The sequence below is a fragment of the Canis lupus genome, chromosome 2 (assembly GCF_003254725.2).
Source record: "Canis lupus dingo isolate Sandy chromosome 2, ASM325472v2, whole genome shotgun sequence".
NCBI lineage: Eukaryota > Metazoa > Chordata > Mammalia > Carnivora > Canidae > Canis > Canis lupus.
The window spans coordinates 23,512,057-23,531,498 of record NC_064244.1 but is presented as its reverse complement, the minus strand read 5'-3'; the positions used below and the strand labels follow the sequence as shown (position 1 = coordinate 23,531,498).

Here is a 19,442-nt window from a genome sequence, read left to right as displayed (position 1 = left end):
TCTTCATCGACAAAATGGACACGGTAATAAACTATGCCTACCTACGTGCAAAGTATTTATAACACCATGGGCACTTTATAAATGTTGATTAACATCCAGCAGAGCCAATGTTCTAAGACACACTTTGGGAAACACTGGTACAGAAACTAACCCATCAGTGTTCTGGGGCTCCTGTCTCTCTAAGGGAAGATTACAAACTAGTCGGATGGGATGTATGTAATTATGACACAGTTAGGGGCACCTGGGTGACATAGTCAGGTACGGTTCAACTCTTGGTTTCAGCTCAGGTCATGATCCCGGAGTCGTGGGATCAAGCCCCACATCGGGCTCTATGCTCAGCATGGGGTCCACTTGGGGTTCTCTCCCTCTCCCCTCCCTCCACTCAAGCACGTACTCTCCCTCACAAACAAATCAATCCTAGAAACAAAACAAAACAAAACCACCTAGGCTCAAGGATATTGTAATAGTTTGGCTAAACAGAGAAGACAGGAGCAGTCACACTAAAGAAAAGGAAAACGGGTTTAAAGATACTTTAAATATAGCAAACTATCAGGTGTGACATTTACAGAAAGTCTAGGCACTGGCAAAAAGGGGGGGAAGAAAGGACAACATTAGGCATGCGGGACAAGAAGGTCAAAGGCAGTAGCAGGTATCCTTGAGACACAGGAAGAGTAGAAGCACATTCTGGGAGGGGATATGGGTAATTAAATGGGTTCGTGTCAGGTTCAAATCTCTCCTGGACTTGACCTCAGGAGGCCGGGGACAGAAACAGCTCTGGGAGATGTAATGCGTAGCCATCAGGGTTAGTTACAGGAATGACTGGGCTCATGCTCTGAGAGCATCAACAGGAGGGAGAAGGGCCTGTACTGACAAAGATGCCAGACGGGGTTTTCTCTCTCCCCTTCCCAAGAGGAGATCCATGTGGGGACTCCAGGAAAGCCAGGCTGTGCCACCTCGAGGCTCCATCCCGTCCAAAATCCCGTTTGCTCCTTCAGCCTTCCTCCTCTCCCCACTTGATGACAGAAGGCCTGGGATTTCCACCAGGTGGGAAGCTTTTAGTTGCTTCTCCCTCCCCGAATGCCGGCCGGAGGGTTGCCAAGCTGCACGCTCACCCGTGAAACTACGTCGGAAACGGCTACCTGCTGCAGGAAAATCCTCCACCGCTAAATTCACAAGCCTGTGCATCTGCATTCTCAGTCCTTATTATACTCAGAAATCCTCACCCTAACCCTCATGCCCTTCACATCCTTATCCCATTCCTTCTGAAGTACGCCCCTGAGCTCCACTCGGAAGTGGGGTCCAGGACGCGTTCGGGGCCAGAATGTCTGAACATGCACACTTCTTGGTAAGAAAGAACTAACTTACTTAACTTACTTACTTATTTATTGTTTATTTGTTTATTATTTTTCCTTTCTGCCCATGTCAAAGCAACTGCTGCAAAACCACCACCACCACATCTCCTACCTGGAGCGAGGACGCCTTCTATTCCCACCTGGCCCAGCTGAGGCGCCCAGGTGGTCTTACCTCCTCCAATCAAGCTGCCTGCCCTCCCCTGCGGGTGAAAACCGAGCCACCCAGGTGCATCAATCACGCCCCTCCCTACGTGAAGGCTTTGTTGGCTTCCTGCCGACTTTCCACTTGCGGGCTAACTGCCCCGGCCAAGGACAGGCATCTGCTGCAGTGTGACCCCGAAAGCCCACGGGGTCACAGCGAGCGGCTGTGCGGGCCGGGCCGCCTGCTGGACACGTGCGAGCGTCGGCGATTGCCAGGACCTGGGCCCAGCCCGGGGCGGGGCACCGGGACCTGCTCCTCCGCTGGGGCTGCACCTGCCGGGCTGCACCTGCTGGGCTGCACCTGCCGTCTTAAGGTCTCCGCGGCAGGCAAGGGCTCCCGGCTCCGCAGATGCCTCGCTGGCCAGCCTGACTCAGACACTGACGCCCTGCACTCGGCAGCTGGAGGGCAGGCCAGGAGGCAATGATCCCCAAGACTTAGAGCCCCCAGGGGCTTCTCACCTGGAAGCTCCACGGGGGCCCTTCCCTGCCCGGGGAGCCTGCAGGGAGGCGGGAGGGCGGGCTGCTGCGTGCCAGGCGCTGCACCCTGCTGGCACCGTCTGTATACGCGAGCTCACTGCATCCCGAGCCACCCAGGGAGCGGGCGTCACTGTTTCCGTACTACAGGCGACCCAGGTGTCCGCCGGAGACCCCGAGGCCAGGAAAACTGCGCATGCGTCGTTCCGTGGCTCCCCTGACAACATCCCGGCGCGCAGGTGCGCAAGGCTGGCTCATGCCCGCGGCCACGGCGCCCACCAGGGCACAGGCGGCTGACGAATGCAACCAACAGGCCGCGGATACACTGCGGGGCGGGAGGACAGGAAGGAGCAGAAGGACTCACCTGCCGACGCCATCCTGAAGCGCGGGACGGACGTGAGGAGCCGCGAGGAACCCTGGGAAACTCCCGCGCACTGCACTCTGGGATGGGGGCGGAGACTGGGCGGGGCCACCACAAGCCACGCCCACACCCCTGCTCCCAGGCCAGGCTGCTCCAGGCCCCTCACCACCCCCCCTCCCCCGGGCGTGCAGAGAGAACCCTGGGGAGCCCCTACACTCACCCCCTCCTCTTTCTTTTCTGGCTCCAGCCTCTGCCCCTTCCCCACGCCAGAGCTCTTTTCTTCTCATGCAAGAAAATAAAATCACTCGGCAAGTCGTCTCCCTGGCTTTTTTATTTTACGCTCAACCACAGTTTTTGAACTTAAAAGCCAAGCCTCTGTTGCTTCTGTTCTTTGATTTTACCCTCCTTTGGGGTAGGGTTGCCGGGGAAAATACGAGTCACTCAGCCACCTTTGAATTTCAGGTAAACGACAAATTTTAGTATATGGTCCCCCAAAATTGCAAATTTTTTTTTTTTAAGATTTCATTTATTTATCCATGAGAGACACAGAGAGAGAGAGGCAGAGACACAGAGAGGGGGAAGCAGGCTCCATGCAGGGAGCCCGACATGGGACTCGATCCTGGGTCTCCAGGATCACACCCTGGACCGAAGGTGGCGCTAAGCCACTGAGCCACCCGGGCTGCCCTGCAGAAGATTTTTTAATGATGCCAAAAATTCTAGGTCATTTCTGTGATTCAGATTGAACCGAGCATCCTGTATATTTATTTGCAAAGTCCCGGCAGCCCTGCTCTGGGAAAGCAGAGGCCTGTTTCCCGATACCCTCAAGCAGGGTGGTGCCAAGGGTGAAACTCTGAGTGTCCTTGCAAGATGGGAGATTATGTTAATATTTCACAATATCATCTTCCCACACAAATAAAAATGTACACATTTCCTAAGTATTTTTTAAAGGAGGCATAATAGGGGCATTTTATCTGCACAATCCACGGAGTTGGATACTGTCAGGAATTTATTTGGAACAAATGAAACTGTCATATATCATGCAAGGTAGGAAGCACACATCACATTTCTGGGAGAACAGTTACCACAAGCTGCTCTCCTGGAACAGTGTTTTAGCCACTGACATTCAGACCATGTAGACACAAGGGAATTCAACCAAAGAAAATTCAGCAGAGCTCCAGCGGTCCCTCGTCACACGCTGGCGCTTGTTTAAGCAAGCAGAATGGCAAAGTGCTGTGAGGTGAGGTATTCACTCTTTGTGTGAGCCTGCCCACATTACTTCGCATCCCCACACCTCGGCGAAGGATTTGGCACAAAAATAACCACCCCATGACATGAACTCTGGTAGTCACAATTGGCGGATATGACCACTTCTAAGCAATTTAGATCCATTGAGACAGTGCTCACTTTGGCAGCACGTACACACGAGCTCCGCTGAGACAAAGGAATTGGTTACTCACCCTTCTGAGTGAGAGATGCCTGAGTGAGAGACAAAGTGACAAAGATGGAACATTTCAGACAGGTTATTCCTAAAAGCAAAGAGGCCGTGCCTGGGAATGATTGCACCTTCTCGCCTCATGTTTGTCTGTAGCCCCCATTCTGAAGGGGCCTGTGCCCCAGACCTGGGATGGCATCCAGCAGAAAGAAGGGCCCCAGCAAGACAAGGACAGCTGAAATGCAGGACCGCTATGCCCCAACGTGCACCAGAGCCAGCCTTACCCCACCGTCTGGGACCCCCTGCCACTCCCATCCCTTCCTTTAGCATCTTCCCTCCCCTCGACCTGATTAATATTCCTTCTATTTCACACTTCTCCCTCGGGATCGAAGTTGCCATAGTCACAAGCAGCTGCCTCCTGCGTGATAATACTGTGACCACTCACGGGCTAACCTGGACCTCCAAACCCATTCTCGTCCTCTTTATCCTTTCTTTTTAAGAGTGTGTGTGTGTGTGTGTGTGTGTCCATCCAGACACCCAGGTACAAGAATCTGAGACGGAAGATAACTTTAGCCTTGAGAAAGAGGTTGATTTCTCTTAGAACTAATGGGCTCTTTTTTGCCGATATTGCTGACATAACCAAGGCCCATTCTAGGCTTGCATCTATTGTGCTCAAAAAAGAGATTCACACAAGAAAGGGCTTTCATTCTGCCCTGGGTTTTAGGCCTGACTCAAGGTCCCCTGGACAGTGAAGGACAACAAGAGGACATTTTTAGATCTGTCATCAACTCAGGCCTCTATAGCTCTGATCTTCTTATACAGTCCCTAGGTGGGGGGTTCCCATGTGGTCCCCTCTGCCCACATTCTACCCTAAAAAAGAAAAAACAAAACAGAACAAGATCATCTGGAGGACTGCCTTCCAAGAAGGGTCAGAAATATTCCTTTCCATTCTATTGTCTCTGGAGCCACAGACGCTCGATGATGGGTACCACTCACCAAAAGCTGTACGTTTTTAAACACTCTTCCTGCACTACCAGGATATCCTTTAGACACGTTACAATGACCCAAACAAGCCATGAATGAGGCTCCCGGGTTTCTCATGCATGTCCTACATCTTTCTAGGAATTGTAGGCTGATAAAAGGAGCAAGACAGCACCTGCCTTTGAAGAGCTTACAACCCCAGACAGTCCCAAGTGGGCCTCCAAGTGGGTGAGTTATTTAGTTAGTGGGAGAGTGGGGCTTACACCATGGCAGCTTCACCATGTTAACCATCTTGTGACCAGCAGACTGTGGCCTGTGCTGGTTGGGCCAGTAAGGACCTCTGGCAGAGGAGGCTCTCAGCAGTTGAGTATTTATCTTTGGGAATAGATTAAGATGAGGGATGATCTGAGGGGACCAGCACCCCCTGATTCTCCACTTGTCATACCCATTTCCACACCACTTCTGCTAAGGCATAAATTCCTCTCGCGCTCCTTTCTTCAATTACTCTTCATCTCTCCTCCCAGAGACACAGGCCTCCTATTCAGGTAGAGGGCGGGAATGGGGCAAAGAAAGAAGGAAGATATACTCCAGGTCCTGCTTTGTTTCTAACCAAAACACCCGACTTAACATTGTTCTAGGGATTGGGAAGAACAGCAGAGGAATAAGCATCAGGAGTCATGATGTTGTTAGGCATCTCACCCAAACTCCCTCCTCCTTCCTGCTCAGAACTATAGGAAAGGTCAAGGTCAAAAGCAAAAACCAGGTGGGAAGGGCAAGCAGGAAAACCACCAGGCAAAAACCAGTAGCAGTTAACCCTCCTTAAGCAAATGTTAAATACACTTATTATAGCAATAAATAATAATGCAGGATGGAGTGTACATGGTGTAAACACCTTTAATACAATTCTAATTTTCTCTTTGCTTCAAGAGCCACAGATTGTTATGGCAACAAAACAGAAAAACAGATCACAGTATTAATTTCATATCTTGGCTTCATTTGTTCCACATTTGCAATACAACACATGCATAACAAACAGCTCGGGCCGAGCCAAAGCAGAGAAAACACACACACCACAGAAGGGCACCCTCTTGGCCTTGAGTTTTGTTCAGTAAGAAATAAATAATAATTTTCTACAAAGATTAGAAGTTTAGTTGCCCACACAATTTGCCGTCTGATGGATAACACTTGAGCAGCACGTCATCCTGTTCTTGCCAGCCCGATGATGCAAGGGAGAATGGGAACAGGCAGCCGAGCATCTTCTGCAGAAAGTTCTCCACTACAGGGTTTTTTTTGGTTTTTTGTTTTTGTTTTTTTAGCTAAGGAAAAAAACTTGGCTGACCTGGCTCTTTCTTAGTTCCCATGTGCCTGGGCTCCTGGGGCACCCCACCCCAATCCCCACCCAACTTGCTTCTTTACTTTACATCCAGAGTCCTAAAAATCGGTCTTCACTGTAGAGAAAAAGGAACTGTCAGACTGCTGGTAGGAGAAGCCAGTAGAATCCTCTGTGGATAGGAACTCAACAAGATCTAGCAAAGTTGAATATTCTCATGATCTGTGACCCAGGCATTCCCTCCTTACAGATAGAACCTTTGCTTGTGTCTCCAACGAAATATCTCTGAGACTATTCATTCCAATATTGTATATAGCAGAAAAAAAAATTCGAAGAAATTTAATTTTCCATCAACAAGAGAAAAGATGGATTATGAGTAGATAGATGCGATGCTGCAAGTATCTGACCACAATTTACTAAAGTAAATAAATTAAAAGGACAACGCAGGGATCCTTGCGGTGCTGGGACTCTTCTTCATCTGGACTTTATCAGTGTCAGTATTCTGGGTGTGACCTTGTACTATTATTTTGCACAACTTAGAAGAATAATCCAACAAGAAGAGTAAGTTGGGGAATATGGGTGAGTGGGGGTGAATAGATCAATTGGGACAAACGGACTTTGAGCTGCCTTCCAGATTATGCATTGTCAGCTCATCGCCTGGCTCTTAGTGTTCACTGAATACTTGATCCCTGTGGGGATGGCCCCGTGGATTCCTGGAACCTGCAAATATGTTACATCACATGGCAAAGGGGAATTAAGGTTGCAGATGGAATTAAGTTTGATTATCAACTGATTTAAAACAAGGAGATTACCTTGGATTATCTGGGCGGGCCTAATGTAATTACAAGGGTCCTTTAACGTGGAAGAGAAAGGCAGAGGAGTCAATGGCAGTGCAGCGCAATGTGACAATTCCTGCCATGGCTGGTTTTGAGGATGGGAGGAAGCCACATGCCAGGGAATGTGCAATTTCTAGAAATTAGAGAAGGCAAGAAAAAGATCCTCCCCTAGAGCCTTCACAAAGGAATACGACTGGGCCAACACTTTGATTTTAGCCCAGTGAGCCCTATTTTGGACTTCTTTTTTTATAAAAGATTTTATTTATTTATTCATGAGAGACACAGAGAGGCAGAGACACAGGCAGAAGGAGAAGCAGGCTCCCTGAGAGGAGCCTGATGTGAGACTCGATTCCAGGACCCCGGGATCACGACCTGAGACAAAGGCAGACACTCAACCACCGAGCCACCCAAGTGCCCCTATTTTGGACTTCTTACCTCAAAACTTCATGATGATAAATTCGTGTTGTTTAAACCATGAAATTTATGGTTATTTATCACAGCAGCAATAGGAAACTTACAAATCCTCAATGGGGAGTAGGACCACTAGTTTGGGAAGGAGCTAGAAGTCTCTGTTGGGTCCCACATCCCTGAGTGGGGAAGGGAAGGCCAGATAGATTAGAAGTAAATTAAAGAGAACTAAAAATTGTAACTGAGTGACATATCAGAGACTAAGCCCATCCTCAGCCCCACTATCAACATCAGAGGACAGGAAGCAGTAGAAACATCCCTTCGAGGGAAAAATAGCAACTGGACACAGGAATGTTAGGCAAACTATTGTCTTTTCTGGCCTCACAGAATGAACTGCTCCACCCACGGCCCAAGACAGACAGGCCCAAGGTCCCGCATCTTTGTGGGCTACCTGAATAGGGCCTCACTTTGGGAAGAAGAGACCTGATCATCCCAAGAATTCCCTGAAAATGGAATTCCAAGCTATTTCTTTCATAACAAAAATAGCCTTGGGTATCACCATGTATTTTAGCATTGCCGGCACAAAGTAGCATCCTGTGAACACCTGCAGGTTGGATAGATAGAGGTGTGCTTGTCTTATAGGGAGAGAATTCCGACTTCCCATCTCTTCACACCTCCTCAGGACCCCCCCATGGTATACATCCCCTACTTATTCTCTGACTGGATCTAGAAATAGTTGATGTCCAGGGAAGGAGGTCAGAAGTGGGAAGCCAACATTTAAAATATGATAAATCCATAGATCACAGAGCTTTGAAAAGTCTGGGCTCTCTCTCTCTCTCCAAGTGGTTGACTCCCAAACTAGGAGATCAGAGATCAGGGTTCTAGGTGTGGGTCAAAGAAGCTTGGGTGATCTTTTGCTCCTCCAAATGTCCTAGTTTATGACAATAGTCATAATGAATGGAACAAGAGAATAAGAACTAGGAGTGGATGAGAAAGAAAACACAAAGGCAAAGATGAATGAGTAGAGATAAAATGTCAGCAAAAATGAGATGAGAGCACAACCTTCAGTTCTACACGCTCTACAGTTACGGAGAAGCTAGCGGGGGGAAAAGGGAAGCTGACTTAGACCAAGAAATAGAAGCAAGCCAGCCACTCAGTAAAAAACAATTAGAGACTATTCGAGGAGAAGATGAAGAAATTCTCCTGAGGATCCTTGCAAGAGAAGAACATTTAACGTACTGATCAATGTCCTCAAAAGCTTCCTTCTAGGACACACAGTAATGAGTTCCTTGGGACTTATTATAGGCTGGTAGCTTCACACCAACATGAAAGTCGGCTGCTCAGGAACTACAATGCTCTAGGCCTCAGGCGCGCAGTTTTCAGTGGCTCTGGCTAAATGCAAAGCACTATTTTAGATTATTTAGATATATGGAAGGGCTTGTATCTTCCAGTGCTCTTTATCGAATATTGCTTCCAGCAGGCTTCAAGATACCACATCAAGACATTTCTGTCAACTTTTCTTTTTACATTCATCCCAAATAGTAAAGAAAGAAAAAAGAAACCCAGAAATATGAACTGCATCTTCAATGAAATGAAAGGACTTTTGTAACAGAATGGCACAAAGTGAAAGCGAAGGCTAAAAAAAAAAAGCAGATGGAAATGACCAAGCTGGGAGCAGGAAGGTCATACCTAAGAGCCCATGGTAAAGAGTTGGATTAAGAAGAAAGCAGATTTACCGTGAAGCCCAGAAAACCCCAAGGACCAGAGGCACAGGTGCAGTGAAAGGCAGGAAAAAGTGAAAAAATGGAAGTGGGAAGTTTGTAGGAGGCTCCCAGGCCCCAAGACCACCCATTCTGGTAACCGATGCACCCCTGCCCCCCCAGGAATGCTAGAACCTTGGACCAGAGAGGGGACTCGTGGTTGCCAGGTATTGAGGAGGTGATAGTGGAGGGTACCCAGACCCTATGTAAGGGAGTTGAATGAAGGTTTGCACATGACCGGTGAGAACATTGACCCTTTGCTCCTTCCTGGTTCCAGAACTCTAGGAAATAGGGGGAAATTCCAAGGTAGGGAATAGAGGCGCCTTTTCTTAAGAAACTGATACACCCTTAAGAAAAGAAAGACCTACAGATAATGACACATGGGCATCTCCAAGGACAGAGCCTGCTGCCACCCACACCCACCCTACCCCCAGGACACCCAAGGCAGGCGGCCCTACAAGCGCAATCAGAGCTCCAGTCAATTGCTTGTAGGTCACTCTTAAATACCAATGGACTGTAAAGGGTCACAAGGCATTGAAAGGATGTCTTCATCATGAAGGAGAGGTAGCAAAACAAAGAGAACAGCAGAACCTGGGGGAAATAGCAATCTCAAGGAGTAGAATGAAACCTAGGGGAAAAACTGCCTATAAATACAATTTGCAACTGGATAAGAAAAAACCTAAACAGACAACAGAATAATGCAGTTATTAGCTCCAAGAAAAATAAAAGTTGAACGAGAAATAAGATATTGTCATGGTACATTACTTGACTCGGCAATGAACAATACTCACAGAGTCACCATAGAAAATATGGAATAAAGAGCTAATAAAGAATGTGATTTAACCAGAGTGGGAGGTAGGAAGAGAGACAGGTGTGAGGACGTAAAATTTTTCATCATCCACAAACCTGATGAATCACAATACAGGATACGTATATTATTTGGGAGTGTGGCATTAAATACCACAAGAAACAATAAAGGGAATGAAAAGTATTCTTTAAGGAAAAGGTAGGATGGTAATAGGAGCCAGAGGAGTCTTTTTTTCTGATTTAAATTTTTAAATTTTTTTTATTTATTATTTATGATAGTCACAGAGAGAGAGAGAGAGAGAGGCAGAGACATAGGCAGAGGGAGAAGCAGGCTCCATGCACCGGGAGCCCGACGTGGGATTCGATCCTGGGTCTCCAGGATCGCGCCCTGGGCCAAAGGCAGGCGCCAAACCGCTGCGCCACCCAGGGATCCCTGATTTAAATTTTTAATGACCATTTCACCTGTTTGACAATGTGCAGGCTATACTCAGATAAAATAAAAATTGATTTAAAAACGTGACGTGGCTCTCAGCCACACGTGAGAGGTGTTGAGCGATGGTCAATCTACAGTCGCATTTCCTAGGATTCAGCCATTTGACCAGCCAGTGCGACAGGGACGTTGTGTAATGACGATCTGCTGAGCTGGGGAATGGAAGGCTCACCTGGTAGTGCTCACTGTGGACTCCATGGAGGTGGGGATCATGCCAACCACGCCCACTTAACACGATCCCCACAACTGCCACACTGAATAAGCGTAGCTAACGCTATTCTCATTTACCACTTGCTATACGCCAGCCACTAATGCCAAGCATTTTATACATAGCAAGTCATTTAAGCCTGGCAACGGCCCACCGTTACCCCCCATTTCATAGCTGAGACAACCGAGGGACACAGAGGGCAATTAATTCGTGATATTGCCACCTCCTGAGTGGTGAAGCCAGGACGTGACTCCAGTCTGACACCTCCCCTCTCAATGACTGTGTGCTCAATAAACATCTGTGGAAGGACGATGGCATGGCCAAGGGAAGAAAAATTAACAGGGAGAGAAAAAAAAGGAAAGGAAGGCCAACTCTCCCTAGAAGATAATTTGGAATCTGATATATTGCAAAAAAAAAAAACCTCTCCAAAATTCCACTCCAGAGAGCAAGTGTGTAGTCATGTTAGTCGAGGAAAAAAAAAAGTTGGAGATACGTCTCTCAAAAGATGCAAAGTACGGGGCCCCAGCAGGAGTGCAGCCCCCCTGCAGCTCCCGGGCAGGAACAGGTCACGGATCACCTCGGGGGGCCACGGGGGCTCCTGGTGACCCTCAGATACCCGGTGAAACTGCTTCCTCACCTTCTCCTTGACGCCCTCATCCTCTAGAATTTGGGTCCAAATCTACAAGGCCGTATTTGAAAATAGATCCCACCTGTCCCCAGATGGCAGGCCCTATCTCAGAATGGAGGTCAGGGGGCATGACCTTCTCTTCTCTGCTGATTTTTTCCCCCTTAGTTCCTCTGGCCAACAGCCCCCTGGGAAAAATCCTGGGAGAGATGGGGAAGGGGGGCAGGTTTGAGAGCAAAAACGCATAGACTCTCCTTTTGGGAAAAAGAAGACTCTTGCCCACTGAGCTGGCCAGGGGAGGGGTCAGCAGTAACTGAGCCGCAGAGGAGGGTGGGGTCACACACACACACACACACACACACATATGCACACACACAACAAATTCTCAAAAGGAGAAAGCTTTGGGGTTTCACCTTCACTTTCTTCTGCCCTAGCTGAAATACTGGAGCGACCCTGGGGCTGCAGCAGCCACTTTTCCACCAGGAGGACCAAAGCCATACACGAGGGTGGCAGGACAGGAAGACAGAAGGACGTCCTTAAGCACTCCTGGGCTGCCTGCCTCAGGACTTCTCATTACATTTAAGAAAAGGAAGGAAGAGGAACACCTGGGTGGCCCAGTCAGTTAAGCGTCTGGCTCTTGATCTCAGTCTAGGTTTTGATCTCATGGTCATGAGTTCAAGCCCCACATTGGGCTCAGCTTAGACCTACTTAAGAAAAAAAAAAGGCAGAAGGAATGAAGGATCTTGTTTAAGCCATTATAAACATATTTATATTTATATTTAATCTATTACTTGCAGGAAAATGCATTCCTGGGCACTATAGGATCACCCGCCCTATCATAAAATGGGAACAGTTGGTAGGAGAGTAGTAACGCAGATTATTAGCCGGCCACACTGCGGAATACTACATAGTGGTTAACAAGGGTGGTGTAAACACACACGAACGTAAGGACGTGGGAGGATCTTACACTATATTGCCAGATAAATCAACAGAACAATATGTACCACCGATCTGTCTATGTGATTTTTAACATTTTTACATGTGCTTGTGTATTTCTATTATTTATCTGTGAATGTATAAATAAATAAGTGCACATACCAACTGCCAACAAGGATTACTCCTGAGGTTGTGAGAGAGCAGGGCTGGGCCGGGGAGTGAAAGGGGCTTTCACTCTTCACTCCACGCTCCTGGGGTAAAGTAGTTGAAAAGTAATGCTGGTTTGCTTCCTTCCCTTTGGGTGATTAAATTCTAAGTCTCCCTAAACTGAACGGAGAGTTAAACGCCTTGGGAGACCATCCTCTGGATGTCGAGGGCTCTGGAAATCCACATATCCCGGTCAGCCCCACCAGAGAGAGAGAGACAGACGGCTGCGAGGACAGGGAGCCCACGGGACTACCATGCTGATGGCATGACCTCTGGGCTTCTGCCCTCTAGAGACCGAGAATGGAGTTCTGAAACACCCCAATCGAGGGGCGCCTGGTGGCTCAGAGGTTGAGCATCTGCCTTTGGCTCAGGGGGTGATCCCAGGGTCCTGGGATCGAGTCCTGCACCGGGCTCCCCGCAGGGAGCCTGCTTCTCCCTCTGCCTCTCTCTCTGTATCTCTCATGAATAAGTAAATAAAATCTTAAAAACTCACACACACACATACCCCAATCGGATAAGCATTTGGGTCAAAGAGCTGATTTTCTGACACCCGAGTGCAGCCCCAGTGCCCCTGCCCACTGCAGGCGGGGGCTCTCCACAGCCTGAGTGCGCGGGGCCCGGGCAGTGTGGTACCCATGAGGCTGGGAGGCGTCCCCCTGGACCCCAGCCCCACACCCTCCCCACGGGCCTGGGAGCCCGGATGGAGACGCTCGAACGCTTCTCCACAGCAGCCAGTGTCCTGGGGCTGGGCCTTGGCCCGTCCCTGACTTCCCGGGCTCTCCCAAGTGAGGGTCCCCCGAACGCCATCAGGCAGCTGAATGGATGTGACCTGTGAATTACACAGCTGCTCAGAAGGATAATTGCTCTGTAATCTAAACTGTAATGGGCGTGATGGAGAGAATGTTCGCCCGTGGCTGGCCTGCCTGCCTGAGGACGTCCGCAGGACACAGTTCCCTGAGCTGGTCCATGGCCAGAGCCCCACGCACACCCAGGCAGGGAGCCCCCCATCCCCCCGAGGCTTGGTGTCAAGTGAGCCAAATTAGTAAGAGTGCAGATGAAGCAGGCGGGGGGGGGGGGGGCAGAGGGGTTCTCACCTAGGATCCCCAGGAGCCTGTGGGAGGGTGGGAGGGGCACATGTCACTGGTGGTGCTCCCCGTGGCCTCTCCCACCCCGTCTCCTGCCTCTTAGGCCAAGTCGCACTCCAACCACTGGGCACCTGCTGGGGGCCTCCCCGAGCCCAGCAGGGGCCACCAGGCTGTCACCAGCAGGTCGGGGAACAGGGGAGGGACAACAGTGCCCCAAACAGCAATGCACACCCGCGGCTGGCGGGAACTGGGTCAGGAAGGCCGGGCAGCGGCCGCGGTGCAGGTCCGCTCGGGGAGGTTGCTCAGGGCCCCGACTGCACATCCTGGCGGCCGACGCTGAGGCTGGGTGACCGAGGTTCCCTGCTCGTGTCTGCCTCTGGGGCTTTTGCAGAGGCTGAGGGTCCTTGGGAGTATGTGATGAGGTGAGACCAAGGGGTGAGGACACTGCCATGCATTGCACCCCTTCATGGTGGCTCCAGAGACCCCAGGAATAACCTCCCCCCCCACCTCCTTCCGACTCCTCCCCAGTCTCCCTGACCCTTCTGCACCCCAGGGCCCGCCCCCCACCCTGCTCTCCTCTCCTTCTCCAGAAGGAGGGGGGCCGTGATACCACCTGTGAGGGGGGCACAGACCTCCCTCACCCCAACCCTGGCCACCCCCCAACCTGCAGCCCCGGGGATGCTGAACCCCCTCAGCAGTCTCTGGTCCTGCCCATCCACCACCACCTGCTCCACCCACCACCCACCCACCCACGCACCCAACCGGAGCTTTTAAAGGAATCATCTCTGAAAGGGGGGGAAAACCCCAACCCTCGAGTAACAAAGAATCATATAATTACTTTGCAGCTACTTGTCCTTGGTAATTTGATGCTTGTGTTGCTATAATTACACACTCGGTGGAGTTAGAGAGTCACAGTGCTTGTGTGGCCCATCAGCAACATCTGTTCTCAAAGGGGGAGAAAGCCCGAGAGGGGGCCTGGCTGATGTGGGCCCCAGACCCGGGGGTGGGGTGGAGGGGTGGGATTGCAGGCAGGAGGCTGCGGGGGGCACCGAGGGGCTGGAGGAGGATACGGGGCCCCAGGTGGGCACACGCAGCCCCATATGCACAGTGAGCAAGGCCTGTGGGCGCCCCTCTCCCCTGGGGCACCTCGAGGACCCAAGGGCCCGGCTGGCCTGAGGACGGCTCTCGGCCGCTCCCCACACCTCCCCGGCCCTCACCCAACTCCTGCCTCGCCCCATGGCCCGGGCCACCCACCCGTGCCCTGCACAACCGCCGGACAGTCTTTGAAAAAGGCCACTTTGGTGCAACTACCCATTGCCCGGCCTTCGCGGGGGGCTCTGGCCACCCACCCGCTGGGCTGGCCGCACCCCGCAGCACCCAGCCTAGGAAGGCCGGGCTGCCTCGTGGGGCCTGCGGGGGCTGGAAGGCACCCCCTGCCCAACAGGCCAGCTGCCTGGATGAGCCCACGGCCCGGCTCTGCTCTGTGAGCACCCCACAGGCCTGGCCAGAGCCCCATGGCCACAGAGGGGATGGGGAGACAGGGTCAGGCAGTGGGGGGCTCCACACCCCCCAGGGCTCCTGGCAGCCCTGACCCTGGATCCACTGCCACCCCCTCCACCTCACCTTTGCAGGCCGTCCATTGGAGCTCAGCTCTGCCCTCAAAGGACCCGCTTCTGACCCCTCTCACCCTGCGTGGCCGTCACCTGTGTGGCCCTGAGCGGTCCCCTCTGCTCCTAGTTTCTGTGGCTCCCCTCACCTGGACAGACTCCTCCCTCTCTGCACCCCCCTTGCTTTCCCTGCTCCCCCCACCGGGACCTTTCTCACCATCTGCGCACCAGAAGGAAGCTCCACGGGCAAGGGACTCTTCACTGCTTTCTTCCTGGGACATCATGTCCCGGGGGTTCAGTAAGGAGTCGCTGAGTGACCTACTGCAGGGCCCCTGCACTGGTGCCACACAGAGTTGGTCATGACTGTGCCCACAGTCAGGGCAACACTCCAAGACTCAGGGGTTACCTCGTTCATTGCCTCTTGCCTCTCATTGGGCCCCCGGGTCAAAGGTGGCACTTCAGACAATGAGGCAGGAAGACAGGGTACGAATAGGAGGGGGTGGGCCTGATGTCTCAGCCTGTAGGGACAGCAGGGCTGTAGCCCCGGGAAGCATGGCTGGGCAGGGCCAAGGAGGGCCTGTGGCGGATGAGGGCCAAGCAGTGGGGGTGGGGCAGGTGGCGGGTAGGGCGGGGGGCCCAGCTGACCCTGATCCCCTGGCTGTCCTGGGGCGCAGGTAGGACAGAGCACACGGTGACAGAGGTCCCAGCACACTTCACCTGGCCCCTGGTAACTGGGGCGGTGGGGTTTGACCTTCGCAGCCTCACCCGCCTAGTCTGCAGGTGCTTCTCCTGTTCCCGGGGACACTCGGGTCCAGGCTTGGTGAAGCTACCTCTGAAGATCCTCCCAGTCCTGGCTCAGGAGGGCCTGGGGTCTCTGGGAGACGTCGGCTCTGTCTACGGGATCCCCGCCCCCCATCCCCGTCATGCCCCACCCCACACCCAAAGAAGCCTCCACCAATCACCCACCAGCTTTCTGGGGGTCTCCCTCCAGGGCACCCCTGCTTCTCTCCCTAAGCAGCCTACCGACACAGTCCAGCCTTCTCTTTAAAAGGAAGAAGGTAGGGCGCCTGCCTTCAGCTCAGGATGTGACCCTGGGGTCCCGGGATCGAGTCCTGCATTGTGCTCCCTGCATGGAGCCCGCTTCTCCCTCTGCCTGTGTCTCTGCCTCTCTCTCTCTCTCTCTCTCTCTGTGTCTCTCATGAATAAATAAAATCTTTAAATAAGTAAATAAAAATGTAAAAATAAAAGGAAGAAGGTCATAGCTAACTGTACCTTATGAGGAACACACTGGATTCGGTTCCCAGGGCAGCCAGAAAAACTGCCACAGGCTTGGTGGCCTAAAACAGAAGAAATTTCTCTCCCACATTCCGGAGGCCAGGGCCACGCTCCCTCTGGAGGCCCCGGAGCAGAGTCCTTTCCGGCCTCTCCCAGCATCTGGAGGCCCCTGACATTCCTTGGCTTCGGCTTCACAGGGCCTTCTCCTGCGTCCGTGGGTCCTATTCCGGCTCTTCTAAGGACACCCTCGTTGGAGTCAGGATCCACCCTGACCCAGAGTGACCTCATGTCCATTCCTACCTTAATCACATCTGCAGAGACCCAGCTTCCCAAAAAGGTCACGGGTGAACGCAAAGTTGGGGGGCCCACTGTGCAACTCACTACAGCTGCCGTGGGCCGGCATCGCGCCGGGTGGTCACCACGTTACCCGGCCGACCTCACGGGCCACGGTTCTTATTCTCACATTCAGTGAGAAACTGAGGCTGGGGGCACAGGCCGCCCCGGGGCCCCAGGCCGCCCCGGGGCCCCACGGGGGACCTTGCTTGTCTGGCTGTGCCGTGGGGTCCACAGGGAGGGACACGGCCGGGCCCTGCGGAGCACTCGCAGCCACGACCTTCCTGGCATCTGCTACCCAGTTGTGTTGGGGGGTGGCAGGTGGCCCCAAGTGCCGAGGATCACATGCACCCCGACAACAGAGAGGAGCGACGGCAGGGAAGCTGGCTCCCGGGGTGGGCCTCCTCTGGAGCCGCGCGGCCGGGTCTGCTGGTCTGTAGGGGCCTGCGGGGAGGAGAGGGCATTCTCAAAGCTTCTCTTATTCCCATCACAGCCGTGTTCAGCCGTACACAGGCACCCTTTGCAGGCCTCGTTTCCAGGGAAAGTTTCAAGCACCTGGTCCTCCGAGCTTTTAGACAGAGGTCCGTCACCTGGTTGTCACACCGAGCACACAGGTTTAGAGATGTAGAAGACACCGACCCTGCCCCTCAAGAACCCATGCAGAGATTTGAGGGGAAGAGGCAGGGATGCTGACACGAAAGTGCACCGGGAACGCCGCACGGTGGCCTCTTGGCTGCAGTGACCATGCAGAAGAGTGGGACTAGGCCAGAGCTTTCCATGTGAATGACCACTGGGGACAAAAGGGAACGGTGTGGCCGGCCAGAGAAGAAAGCCACGTAGCAGGTGGCACCACTTATGAGGCACTGAGGCTCCTGGTCTGTATGTCCAGGTCCACGTCGAGGTTGAGTCGCGTGTTCCTGGAAGAACCAAAGGGCGCTCGTGGCGATGCGGCCCGTGAAGGCTTCTGTGAAGGGCTCATCTTGAGGGCGAGCTCGACGGGGGCCACGGGTCTGGGAACCCCACGAGGGAGCAAGGGAGCCCCACCAGGAGCCCCCAGCAGCCCCACGTGCCGCGCGGCACCCCCCTCAGGCTCCGGGCCTAAGCCTCTCGAGGGAGTCACACGCGGCTGCTTGCATTTCCCGAGGGACAAAGGGAGGCCCAGGGAGGGAGGGAAAGGCTTGCCCCGTGCACCCTGGGCCCGCCACCCTTGTTCCCACCGTGGCTGCTCCCTCGACGTGGGAAAGCTCGCCCCCCAGATGGCCTTCCAGCCTCGGCTCAAACGTCGCTTTCTCACCGGGGCCCCACGGCGACCCTGAACCCCAGCCCTCCCCATTCCTCACACCAGTGGCGCCCGGCAAATGCTCAACTGGCTCATTCCCACGGTGTAAATGTGCCCGTCGGGGCCAGTTCCCAGCCACCCCCGAGGACGGGTGCACAGCCGGCCAGAGATGCGCACGTCAGCGGCACACGCTGCCCCAACCCCGCTCCGCCTCCCCTCCTTCTAGCAAACTGGGGAAATGCACTTGATATGTTTACTGTTTATTCTTTGTCCCCCCCCCCCCCCCAGTGTACACGTCAGGGAGGCAGGGCTTCTGTCTGGTTGCCGGGTCCCTCTCATTGCCCCCTGATAAGCCCAGGCCCCTAGAGCAGGAGCCAGGCAAAGGATGGCCCGAGTGAAATCTGGCCCATGGTCTGTTCTTATAAACATAATTTCGTTGAACTTTGTTCGTTGGATCCCACATTGGCTATGGCTGCTTCCCAGTTACGTGACAAAGTGGTCGAGAGCCCGTAAACACCATGTGGCCCCCACAGACAAACCCCTACTTAGGAGGGCGCCTGGCACAAAGTAGCTTCTCAGCAAACGTCTGCGGGATGCCCAGTGCATGAACGTCGCACACAAACGTCACCGCGGACACTTCTGCTCTCATCCTGCTTGGCCCAGCAGTCCTCCCGTGCGCTCAATCCCCACTTGACAGAGAGTACACAGAGCATCCGAAGTTCAAGCCACACCCTCAAAGTCACAGGGCTAATGGGTGGCATCTGAGCGTGTCCTGCTTCCGCCAGCTCGGGACATGTTTGCCTCCACGGGGGCCGCGTGACCAAGGGCTCAGCCTTCTAGGCTAGAAATAAAGGGACGGGCTCAGTGACACTCCAGGGGGACTTCAATTTCTTCACGGGGTGTTACGAATTCTTTTAAAATGCAACTGATGCCGAGTTGAAATTCATTTCAACCTGAAGTAATAGCCCCAGAAGGTGCCCGCAAAACTGTGCCAACCCAAAAGTGGGTTGGCACAGGGCCAGGATTAAAACTCGGGACATCCAGGGGCCCCTGGGTGGCTCAGTTGGTTAAGCGTCCAACTCTTGATCGGCTCAGGTCCTGATCTCAGGGTCGTGAGGTCCAGCCCCCTGTCGGGCTCCATGCAGGGCCCGTCCCCTGCTCACTCGCTCTCTGTCTCTCTCTCTTAAATAAATAAATAAATCTTTAAGAATGAATAAGTAAATAAAAATAAAACGAGGGACACCCGGTTCCAAGCCCCAGCCCTCATAATACGGCTACTCCATGCCCGCTAATCCACTCCCCGCGCTGATTTTAATTCAGCTCAAGGGTAGATCATACGTTAAATCAGTCTGACTCTGGAATGATAGTAGACACTCAATACATCATAGAAACACAGCAATCGGGAGCTGGCTGGGCCCCTGGAGGCTCTGGGGCCGGTGGTTCTCAGCTGTGGGC

The 19,442-nt window shown here is 52.7% G+C and overlaps 1 long non-coding RNA gene across 2 annotated transcripts in view; it reads right to left on the bottom strand.

Moving 5' to 3' along the window:
• Window positions 1-2,457, bottom strand: part of LOC112658995 (uncharacterized) — a 47,601-nt gene extending 45,144 nt beyond the window's left edge. For both annotated transcript variants that reach the window (XR_003136091.3, XR_004813472.2), the window contains exon 1: window positions 2,392-2,457. This is a non-coding gene — a long non-coding RNA (uncharacterized LOC112658995). The remainder of the gene's footprint in view (window positions 1-2,391) is intronic.
• Between the last annotated feature and the right edge of the window lie 16,985 nt (window positions 2,458-19,442).